Source organism: Heterocephalus glaber, unplaced genomic scaffold, assembly GCF_053883595.1.
Source record: "Heterocephalus glaber isolate CG9 unplaced genomic scaffold, H.glaber_assembly_v1.0 deba00001720, whole genome shotgun sequence".
Taxonomy (NCBI): Eukaryota; Metazoa; Chordata; class Mammalia; order Rodentia; family Bathyergidae; genus Heterocephalus; species Heterocephalus glaber.
The window spans coordinates 5,146,191-5,158,733 of NW_028258433.1; the positions used below are offsets into that span (position 1 = coordinate 5,146,191).

The window sequence follows — 12,543 nt, forward strand, 5'->3', positions numbered from 1 at the left end:
CATATAGGACTCCAACTAGACATGATAAAAAAAAACCCTACACATAGGCATATAACAGTTAGGATTTCAGAAACCCAACAGAAGAACAAAATTCTACAAGCAGTTAGAGAAAAGAAACAAATCACATACAAAGGAAAGCCCAGCAGAATCACAGCAGACTTCTCAAGACAAACCCTCAAGGCAAGAAGAGCTTGGAGTGAAGTATTTCAAGCCATAAAAGAAAACAGCCTCCAACCCAGATGGGTGTACCCTGAAAAACTATCTTATTGATGGAGAAATAAGACACTTTCATGACAAAGAGCACCTTAGGAACTTCATGAATACCAAACCAGCACTCCAAAAATTTTTAGACAAAATGCTAGGAAAAGACAACCAGTATCACAACCCCAGAAAGCCCAGTAGAATGAATCCACCAGGTATGACAAGAAATTAAAAGCAAAGGGGGAGAATCAAACAAAAAGAAAGTCATGACAGTGATAAGTCAATATGTATGAATTATAACCATCAATGTAAATGGTCTCAACTCACCAATCAAAAGAAATAGACTAGCAGAATGGGTCAAGAAGCAAGATCCAACAATATGCTGCATACAAGAAACACACTTAATTCAAAAAGAAACTCATAGACTGAAAGTTAAATGGTGGAAAACAGTATTCCATGTGATGGGAACTCAAAAAAAAGCAGAAGTAGCTATCCTCTTGGCAGACTAAGTGGATTTCAAACCTACACTGGTTAAGAGAGACAAAGGACACTATATCCTTGTAAAGGAAACAGTCCAGGAGGAAGAGATGACAATCATAAATATCTATGCAACAAGCACTAGTGTACCCAACTATATAGCACAAATACTAACGGACAAGAAAAAGCATATAAGCACTAATACAATAGTAGTGGAGGACCACAATACCCCATGGTCACAAATAGATCAACTAGACAAAAAACAAGCAACAAAATCCTGGAACTCAATCAAACTGTTGAACAAATGAACTTAGTAGCTGTTTACAGAGTGTTTCACCCACACAAAATCAGAATACAGATTCTTTTCAGCTGCACATGGGTTGTTCTCAAAAATAGACCACATCATCGCTCATAGAACGTATTTAGGTAAGTGCTAAGGAATGGAAGTTATCCCCTGTATATTATCAGACCATAGTGTGATGGAATTGGAGATCCATAGCAAAAGAAACTCCAAAAACTTCATAAACACTTGGAAATTGAACAACGCACTTCTGAATAACCAATGGGTCATAGAGGAAATTAAAGAAGAAATCAGACAGTTCCTTCAATTAAGTGACAATGACAATAGAACATATCGGAATCTATGGGACATAATGAAAGGAGTCTTACATGGGAAATTCATAGCAGTGCATACTCATATTATGAAAACAGATTGAGCCCAATTAAACAGCCTGATGCTGAACCTTAAGCTTCTAGAAAGAGAAGAGCAGGACAAACCCAAAGCTCATACAAGGGAGGAAATTATAAAGATCAGGGCAGAAATCAATGTAATGGAGACTAAGAAAACAATACAAAAAAATCAAGGAAGCCAAGAGTTGGTCCTTCGAAAGAAAAAACAAAATTGACAAACCCTAAGCCAATCTTATCAGAAAAAGGAAAGAAAAGGCCCCAATCCATGCAATTAGGAATGAAAATGGAGAAATTACAACAGACCCAGCAGAAATCCAGATCATCAATACCTACTTGGAGAACCTATACACCAATAAGATGGAAAACACAGAAGAAATGGACAGACTCCTAGACATGTATGAATTACCAAAGTTGAATGAAGAAGACCTAAAAATTCTAAACAAACCAGTATCAATCAATGAAATTGAAAACATACATAAAAACTTACCAACCAAGAAAAGCCCGGGTCCTGATGGCTTCACTGCTGAATTCTACGAGACATTTAGCGAGGAACTACTGTCACTACTGTTTAAACTCTTCAATGAAATTGAAAGGGAAGCAATACTCCCAAATTCATTCCTGGAAGCAAGCATCACCTTGATCGCCAAAGCAGAGAAGGACCCAACAGAAAAAAAGAACTATAGGTCAGTGTCACCCATGAACATAGATGCAAAAATCCTCAATAAGATACTGGCAAATAGAATGCAGAAGATCATCAAGAAGATCATACACCCTGATCAAGTGGGATTCATCCCAGGGATGCAGGGATGGTTCAACATACACAAGTCAATCAATGTAATATATTATATCAATAGAGCCAAGGACAAAAACCATATGATTATCTTCATAGACTCAGAAAAAGCATTTGACAAAATCCAACATGTATTTTATGATAAAAACTTCACAAAAAAATTGGAATAGATGGTCTCTACTTCAAACTGATAAAAGCCATCTATGAAAAACCAACAGCCAGTATCATACTAAATGGTCAATAACTGAAATCCTTCACACTAAAATCAGGAACAAGACAAGGATGTCCACTATCACCACTCTTGTTCAATATAGTTTTGGAAACATTAGCCACAGCAATTAGACAAGAGAAAGAAATAAAAGGAATAAAGATAGATGATGAAGAAATCAAATTGTCATTATTTGCAGATGACATGATACTCTACATAGAAGAACCCAAAACTCCACCAAAAGTCTTCTAGACTTAATAACCACATTCAGTAAAAGTAGCTGGATACAAAGTCAACACACAAAAATCAATAGCTTTCCTCTACATGAACAACAGACTCACTGAGAGAGAAATAGGGCAAACAATTCCTTTCAAAATACCATCCAAAAAACTGAAATACCTAGGAATCAACCTAACAAAAGAAATCAAAGACATCTTCTCTGAAAAGTATAGCACTCTGAAAAGACAGATTGAAGATGATATCAGAAAATGGAAAGACATCCCTTACTCCTGGGTAGGAAGGATCAACGTAGCGAAAATTGCCATACTTCCAAAATTGCTATATAGATTCAATGCAATCACAACTGAAATCCCAGCAGCATACTTTATGGACCTTGAGAATACAATCCAAAAATTCATTTGGAACAAGAAGAGACCTGAAATAGCAAAAGGAATTCTAGGTAACAGAGACATGACATTGGGTATTACAATCCCCAACTTGCAACTGTACTACAAAGCTACTGTGATAAAAACAGCATTGATACTGGCAAAGAAACAGACCTGAGGACCAGTGGAACAGATTAAAAGATGCAGAAACAACTCCAGACACACCCAGACAGCTCATCTTTGACAAAGGAGCCAAACACCCTCAGTGGAGGAAAGATAGCCTCTTTAATAAATGGTGCTGGAAAAATTGGGTTTCAACTTGCCAAAGATTAAAACGAGACCTTTATCTCTCACCATGCACTAAACTAAAATCAAAATGGATTAAAGGTCTAAATATTAGAACAGAAACACTGAACCTACTGGAACAGAGACTAGGTAGAACTCTTGAAGACATTGGTGTAGGAAAAGATTTTATGAACAAAACCTTAGTTGCCCATGAATTAGCACAAACAATCAACAAGTGTGATCTCTTCTTACTAAAAAGCTTCTGCACAGTAAAAGAAACCACCAGCAGTGTGAAGAGACAACCCACAATGTGGGAAAAAATTTTCACCCGCTGTCCCTCAGACAAAGTTGTACTATCTAGAATCTATAAAGAACTTAAAAATATCAGACCTCCCCAATTGAAAGACACAATCCAAAAATGGGCATCTGAAATGAGCAGATATTTCTCAGACAAAGAAGTAGAAATGGCAAATGAACATATGAAAAAATGTTCAACATCACTGGTCATTCGAGAGATGCAAATGAAAACAATTCTGAGATCCCACCTCATTCCAGAAAGAATGGCTGCTATCATGAAATCAACCAATAACAAATGCTGGCGGGGCTGTGGGGAAAGAGGAACCCTGATCCACTGCTGGTGGGAGTGTAGACTGGTACAACCACTGTGGAAATCAGTATGGAGATACCTCAGAGAACTAGGACTGGAAGTCCCATTTGACCCAGCTATTCCCCTGTTGGGTATCTTCCCCAGAGAATTAAAAGAATCATACCACAGTGATATATGTGCACCCATGTTCACAGCAGAGCAGTTTGTAACAGCTAAAACTTGGAAATAGCCCAAATGCCCATCAACTGGAGACTGGATAAAGAAAATGTGGTTTTTTAATAAAATGGAGTACTACTCAGCCATAAAAAATGAGAAATTAGAGACATTTATAGCTAAATGGATGCACATTGAGGCAATACTCTTAAGTGAAAAAAAACAGGACACACATGTGTAAATACTGAATAGTTTCTATAGTGTGAGAAACTGAAAGTGTAAATAAGGACTAAAAGGTATAATAGATAATGTGAAATAGGAAGAAAAGGGGCAAAGAGGGAGGGGAAGTGGGAGGGATGGGGGAAACGAAAGAAGGGAATGGAATTAATATGAGAAAATGAAAAAATGGAAATAGTCTTTGTAAATAGGGAGGGTTGGAGTGGTTGAAGGGAGGGCAGGGGAATAGGGAAAAGATAAGAACCAAGATGGATCATGTAAAGGTGCAAATTTCCAATGATGAATGTCATTATATTGTATACCTAAAATGTACCAATAAAAGGATGCACAAAAAAAAAAAGAAGAAAGTAGCAGAGGTAGGATTTGAACAAAGCCTCTGATTTTTAATCTTATTCAATGGGCACTTTATTGTGCACCATGTGACTAATTTTAATCTATGAAAAGGTAATTTTATATAGTTTAAACTAACATACCAAGCACACTGGGCTAAATTCTGTACATAACAAGCACAAAACATTTGGGATTTTCTTCTTTTTGTCCTTAGGCATCATGCATGAAACATATTAGGTACCATTCAATGAGAGTCAATTTTGGAATGAAACTGATTTTAATATAATTCTGGGCTCTTCCACTTATTGGCCAAATATTTCTATGTACAAGTTGTTTTTCTTTTTTGAACTTCTGTTGAACTTTATTTCCTTTATCTATAATATAGGGAATATTAATCATATTCCAAAGTGGTTGTTTGGATAAAGTGAAATAATGCATTAAAATATCTGGAATATTAATAAATGTTATTGATAAGAAAGAAGGACATACTTTACCCAAAGCACTATCAATTACAGTCAAGAGGAGGGAACAGCGCCAATCATAAATAATTCTTACACAATTATTAAAAACAGCTGGCCAACCAGAGCATGAGCCACAAGAAATTAAATTAAGTCCTTTCACTTGAAAGAAGCTGCTGTGTTTTTAGTGTGTGCACAGAGAGATAAAGGCACTGAAACAGATCTCCCAGGAGTAATCTGTTAGTGTCAGATAACTGACCCATGTGCCATAAACCATTGTTTTCTCAGCACTTGGTGTGGCCAGTAGCCTAAGGGCCCCAGGGTTCCCAGAGAGAGAAAGCCATGACACCCCACTCAGAGACCTTTTGGTAAAATGAGGGCAGCCTGTGCAGTTCAGTTGACATATAGCAAGAAAGCCAGTATTGGTGGCCAGAGGAAGAACAAAATGGCCATTTGGTGAGTCCCAACCTTTTCTATTTAGATTATGCTATAATTACTATATAAACAGAAGTTACGATAAAATAAGATTTGCTTTCAAAATTATTTTCAGAAAAGGGTCACAATGTTTCCCATATTACAGGACACCAGTATATGCAATTATTGTATTTTGAATAATAGCCTTGTTTGAGGGGAAAGAACATTAGCCTGATGTGACTTCCTTGAATTATAATTCATTCTCTGAGTCATCTTACAGAATAAGAGAGTGGGAGAAAGGATAAACTAAATTTTACCAATTAATCTCGGGAGGAATGACTTCCCAATAGCATGTCTTCTATATTTTTTATAGAAGCCCTTTAAAGAGTATTTGCTAGAATGGCACAGGATGTGATTACACTGTGAAGATCAAAAATGTCAAGATGATGCACTGTGTTACTATAATAGTTCTCCATGGTAAATTACCATAAATTGATTACAAATCAATTTCCACTGTAATAACACTGAATGGCTAAAAATGGTACAGATTTATTATCTCACAGCTCTGGAGCTCAGAAGTCTGAGGAGGGTTTCATTAGGCTAAAACCAAGGTGTGAGCCTCTCTTGAGTTGCTGGTGGAGGCAGGCCAGAGTTCTGGGTTTGTGATCAAGGCTGTAAAGGTCTTGTTCCCTTTAGTCATTATGAGCCTGAGGTTATGACAAGCAAAACTGAACCAAAGGAGGAAATGAGTAACTGGCATCAGGATTACCAGTTCACTACTCTATAGAGCTCCCTTGTAGTCCAAGAGATTTCACTTGAAATCAAATGAAGCATGAGGCCCTTTCTCAGGTCTGACAGTAAATATTTACCACTTCTGTTGAAAACACAGACAAACACACAATGAATATATTTGTTAGGAATACACTCTTTAAAATTGCGAGAAAGTGGAAGGTATGCAGGTTGCATTCAGAGTCAATTTGTTTCTAGGAGAGTAAAGCTCACAAAATAAGCCAAAGACAACTTCCTTAGGAGCATATTTCTCATTTGACCTGCCACTGAGGAAGGAAAGTGTAACTTCCATGCAAAGCTTGGGCTGTGTCTCAAGGCTGTGTTCTGAAAAGCCTCTCACAGCCATATGAAGCCAGGCACTAGAGTTTCCTGAGGGCTCTGGCATGTCCCATTGTGGGGACATTTGCAGAACTAAAGCTTAGGCATTGGTCTGACTATGTGATTCCTAGAACTGTGGAAGCCATCTGTCACCACAAGGTCATGGGTTTAAGAATGACATAGCTGCCCACTAGGGGTGCCCAAACCAAAGGATTAGACAAGCCTGTGTTCTTGATTGCATTGTTGAACATCAGAGCAAATCCTGGGGCCGCCTACTTTCAGCCTCTTGCCAAGTAAAGCATGTCTATCATTATGGTTTAAACCATTGTTTGTCAGATTTTCTGTTATGTCAGCCAAATGCATTCTTGAGTGACAAGGGACACAGAGAAAGTGGAGGAGTATGGATGGAAAATGAGGGGAATGTGTCTTGGCACAGTGAGAAGAACATTGTCCTGGTAATTTCCTTATTGACGGTGTAACCCTGAGCAATTAATTCTCTCTCCAGACTACAGTGTCCTCTTCTGAGAGAAGACATTTAACTATACAATCTCTTAAGATTTTGCAGTTCTAAAATTGATTCTGAACACATAGGAAGGGCCCTGGGTGCTATAGTTGGGCAAATATTCACAGAGGATTTTGGAAAAGAGTAATAGTAGTTGTGCTACCACCAGTGCTTAGCTCTGGGCATGCAAATAATGAGTCTCTTGTTTATTTCTGAGTTTGTGTCTCCTATGTCTTACCTGCTCCAGGGGACTTTTATGAGAAGGCTCATTAGATGTCTTGTTTGTAAAAATGATTTGTATGCAAGGAGCAAAAGCTTCCTTTTCAGGAGCAGGTGTTGTGAGAGGGAGAAGAATGTGCTTGCTAATGCCTTGTCATCCAAATGTACAGAAATTTCTAGTATCCTGGGCAGGTTTGACACAATGCTGGGAGAGAGCTAAGGGGAATACATCTGAATAAATTAGTCTATTTATTTAGTTTCGATTCTGCAGAATAGATCTTTGGCAGGATCTCAGAGAGGCATCAGCAGGGGGAAGGCATCATGTTATTTTCTGTTTCAGCCAGTTTTGTTTTTCTGCTCAGATTCTGAAAAAAATAGATTTGCTTAGCTTTGCAGCCTCCTTCAACTACTGCTGTTCCTCTCTGACCTTGTGGTCGCTTGTGCAGCCAGCTCAGTCAGATTTCTTCAGTTCTATTGTTTTTCTCCTAAATCATTGTCTTCTTCAGTTCCCTCTTGGTCTTTACCACCATGACATCCATTAAGGTCTGCCTTTTTCTTCCCTTTCCTCCAGCTTCTATTCTGTCTCCTCTCACCTTCTCCTCTTTTCTTGATCTACTGCTGTTTTTGAAAGGTTTCCTTGACCTTTGCACATTGATGTTCCTAAAATATCCCAAGAACTCTGGAGGTCAAAGATTGTCTGATGTAATCATACGCAAGTATTTTACCATTTGCAATTCAAAGAGAAGCTCAAAGCCAAGGTCTTGTTCTACTTTTCTGACAGTATTCTGCAGTGTGATTTTTTTAGCTCTGTAAACATTCTTTATAAAGATGGGGCTTGGGAAGAAGGGCAAATTCTAGGGCAGAACAAGGGAAAGGCAGCGGACATGAGCTGTGCACAGGAGGTTCATTCGTTCATATAGTTAGCTCTTTGTATCTGCCGATTCCACATGCATGCATTCAATGAACTGTGGGTGTGAAATATTTGAAAAAAATTGTATGTATTCTGAACGTGTACAAACTTTGTTTTCATTATCATTATTCCCTAGAAAACACAGCATAATAACTATTATATCACATTTATATTGTATTATAAGTAATCTAGAGATGATTTTAAAAAGTGTGTAAAGGAAAAAGTCTGTAGATTATATGCAACCACTATGCCATTTCACATGAGAGACTTGGGCCGCCTCATATTTTGTTATATGGAACCAATCTTACATAGATACTGAGGGTCAACTGTGTACACATTTTACATATACTGAAGATAACTGTAAAATTCCAAAATACTGAGCTTGAAGACTATAAAAGGAGATAAATCACCTAATGCACATGCTTGCCTTACACCAAACCCTTAGTAGATTCAACTAAAGACTTTCCTGACCAATAAGCACAATGAGATACAGACCTGTTAGTTCACTGGGTCCTTTCTGACATGTAAAGTGCAGACCTTAATTACTGTGTACCCCTATTTCTAGATTAAAAGTCCTTGGCATTCCTCTAACTATGGTTTGACTATGGTTTATTTCTCAAGGATTCATGTGTTGGAAACCTGGTCCGCACATGGGATCTTTATGAAATGGGGCTTTGTGAGAGGTCACTGGGATGTGGTTCCTTGGGAGGATTTAAGAAGTTCTCATGGGACCCAGTTAGTTTTAAGGAGAGGGTTGTTACAATAGAGCAAGACTGATGCCTCCCTGGGCTCTTTGGCTTCCTGTTTTGCCCTGTATCTGCCCTTCTTGCATGCACTTACATCATGATACTGCCTGCCATGGTGTGATGCAGCTAGGAGGGCCCTTGCAAGAGCCAGCACCATGTTGTTTGAACTTTCAGCATCCAAAAATGTGAGTAAAATAAACCTCTTTTCTTTATAAGTCACCTAGCTTCAGGTATTTTATGGAAAAAGAGACCAATATGGAATGGAATGAAAAAGAGACTAATATACCTCCTTTAGCTAACTTCACTAGTATATACTTCTTTGCCTGGCAAATGAATAAAATGGATTTTGTGAATTTCATTTATTTTATTATTTTGCAGCTCTATTGGTTTATGTTTTATCTCTCAGCATACAGGCTTTGATGGAGCAACTCATGTTTAACATCTGGCAGCAGCCCATAAACAATTGTAAACTTTAAGAAAATTAAAAAACACACAAAACTCCAAACCAAAACAAAAAAGCAAACTAGTAACATCAGTAACAACAAAATAACAACACAAATCTCATTAATCATATATGGCCATGCTAGGAAATAAAATGCAAAAATAACTTCCTAGCTCAGGTAATTTCCAAGTAGGAGTTGGTTTCAAACCAATTTCCATGACGGTCTAAATTTAAGTACTGCTTCTCTCTTTGTGTGACTTCTTTGGTTTAACATTCAAAGTTTAGCAACTGATAAGGAACCAAGGCCACAATTTTATCAAAAATTATTTGCCTGCTACTTTTTAATTATTTACCAGGTATGCTGCAAAGTCTAGTTTGTTTACTTAAGAGCTATGCATGTTTGACTCATACTATGAACCCTGGAATTGTTCAGAAGAATTGTCCCAGAACTTTGCTTAGTTCATTTTCTTCTCAGGTCTTATTAAAAAAACTCAGGAAACTCTCAGCTCTAATGAGTGTTTCTGCAGCACAAATTTCAAACTGAAGGAATTATCTGAGTCCTGTGCATCATTCTTCAATGAAAGAAACATCCGGCACTTTCCCTGTAAGTGTACTTTCCTCCTACAATAAGATACTGTTATGATTTGTTTTCCCCCAGTGGAAAATTACTAATGTACTTCACATTTGTGAAGGGAATATATTGAACACGTAGCATAATCTATTTGATGTACTCCTTACTATAAACTGAAAATATTACAACCCAATCTTTTTTCTGCCTCTAGTTGTCCCTTTTAGTGATTTTGCCCCATAATTTGAAGGGTACTGTAATGCCTTGCATGTCTGGAATAATAGAGTCCCACTGTCTTTAATGGCAGCTTTCCATGTTATTGTTATTGTATCGAGTATGTTTGTTCAATTTCTACCATCTAGGGTTTTATCTTGGGCAAGTACAGAATGATGTTTGAATATATTCTCTCTACCTTCTAGGAGCTCAAGTTAAGCCATTTTCTTCCCCTGCTGTCTGAAATATTTGTTCACAGGCAGAAGAATGAACATAAGAGAATTTTTTTGATAATTCAAGAGACAAACTGGAGTGAAGGCTCCACCCGAGAATGAATGTTTAATGGCATGTCTCTGGAATGAAGATAGAAGAGAATAAGCAGCAGGTGTGAGAAGAGCAAAGGAATAAATTTAAGTGGTTATTTCTCATCCTTTTGTAGAATTTTTGTTGGAAGATATATCAGTTATCAATTGTTGTATAACAAGCCACCCTAACATTTGGTGGCTTAAAAATAACAATGCTTTATTATGTCTCCTGATTCTCAGGGTTAAAACTCTTGAGTGGTTCTATTACTTTGGGCTCATGATGTAACTGTTGTCTATTACAGTTTGGGGTTGAGGGTCTAGGACAGCATTACTCATTGTCATGAGGTGGTCCTGGCTGAGGCTTGGAGGTGGAGGGGAAGGTCTTTTCACTTTCATGTGGGTTCTCATTCTCCAATAGACTTGAATGGACTTTTTCCTAGCATGGTGGCCTCAAGAAGGCCTAGGTTTGGGAACTTGTATGATGTTACTTTTGCTAGATTCTATTGGCCTAAAAGGATCATACTGATATTTCAGATTCAAGGAATAGAGAAACAGACTCCACCTTTCAATGGGAAGACAATAGGCCAGAGACCCAGGAAGACATGGTACACTGATGGCTATTATCACAACCATCTGCTCAGTAGGAGTAGTATAGAGGATGAGGGTGAGGGGAGGGCTGGAAGGTCAGAAGAGTATAATGTAAGCATTAATGATAAAGGCTTTCTTTAGAATCATTGTTCTCATCTTCATTTATGGAACTCTTGTGTGTCAGCAAAGGTTCTTAGTTATTTGTTTCCAGGAATACAAACTCAAAGAAATGTATTAGTGAAGGAAAAAATGATGAATGCTAGCAATATTATTAAAGTTTGGCACCTGAAGGATAATAAATAAAATGGAAAAGCAGAACAAATGTAAATACCAAAGAGATGAGGGGAAGACATATATCCAGATACACAGGTAAATGAAAGAAGAGCATTTTGTCAGGAAATTATACACACATTACAGATTATATGTATATATTTGTATTTATATATTAGTATAAAATGCTTTCTCTGTAAGATAACTAATTTTATTGTTGAAGCTTGTAAAGATGGTTTTCCTTTTTTGCAGTCCTGAGGTTCAGGTAGGTTGTCACCAAATGATGGCTGAGAGCTATCAGCAATTAAGTGAGAACCATGCATGTCCTTTTATTTAAGATTCTTAGAATCATATGATTGTGAGTTTTCTATAATCAGCAAACATGTAACCTTATTAAAGGAACTAAACATAAAAAAATTAGCAATTCATTCTTTTAAAGTTGACTTTCAGGAAAAAATTCTCTTAACACATTATGTACCTTGTTCATTAATCTTTAACTTTGTCTTTATTAATTTTCTCTGAATTTAAAATCAATAGCCTTTCCAAGTAGTTCCTCTGGTAACTGCTACTATCATCTTCTTATAGCCACAGGAACACTTCAGTGTTCCACTTTTCAGAGATTATTGAATTTAATTGGAGAAATGTATTTAATTTACTTCCAAGTATAACTTGTCTCTGTTTTGTTTATAATGCAGAAGAAAAAATATAAAATAGAAGAGGCAAAATGCCAAAGAGATTGTAGTGTCTTTCTTCACTGCTAGTATATCCCACAGTTCTTATTTTCACAAAACTTCCTCATCTTTCTCTTCTTTTAACTGACCTCTTTAACTGGAACCAGTATGCCCTGAAAAAAACATAGGCAGCTTGCATTTTCTCTCCATATCAACCACTTCCTCATAAGGTACCATAACTTTAAGTGCCTTTGGAAACTTTCCTGGTAGATCTATAACAAATTTTAACAGTTTGGAAAACAATCTTCAAAGATTTGGAAGAATGACTTACTATTTGCCTTAGTCACTTTCTCATTGATGAGATGCAATATCTGATAGCCTCAACTAAAGGAGAGACTTATTTTGACTCATGGTTTTAGCTCATGGTTAAAGTACCCATGCCACAGAATAAATGTTGGGCTGCCTTGAAATTTCCTCTGGCAGATTGATTTGCTACCCTTAATCTCATTTTCTCATGAAGTCTCAAGACATGAGCAAAATGTAGACA

General features: G+C 37.2%; 1 long non-coding RNA gene across 1 annotated transcript; it reads left to right on the forward strand.

The window, feature by feature from the left end:
* The first annotated feature begins 9,747 nt into the window (after nucleotides 1-9,747).
* Nucleotides 9,748-10,590, forward strand: LOC101724569 (uncharacterized). Its single transcript, XR_205667.3, has 2 exons — nucleotides 9,748-9,985; nucleotides 10,422-10,590. It is a non-coding gene; the product is annotated as an uncharacterized LOC101724569 (long non-coding RNA).
* The last annotated feature ends 1,953 nt before the right edge of the window (nucleotides 10,591-12,543 follow it).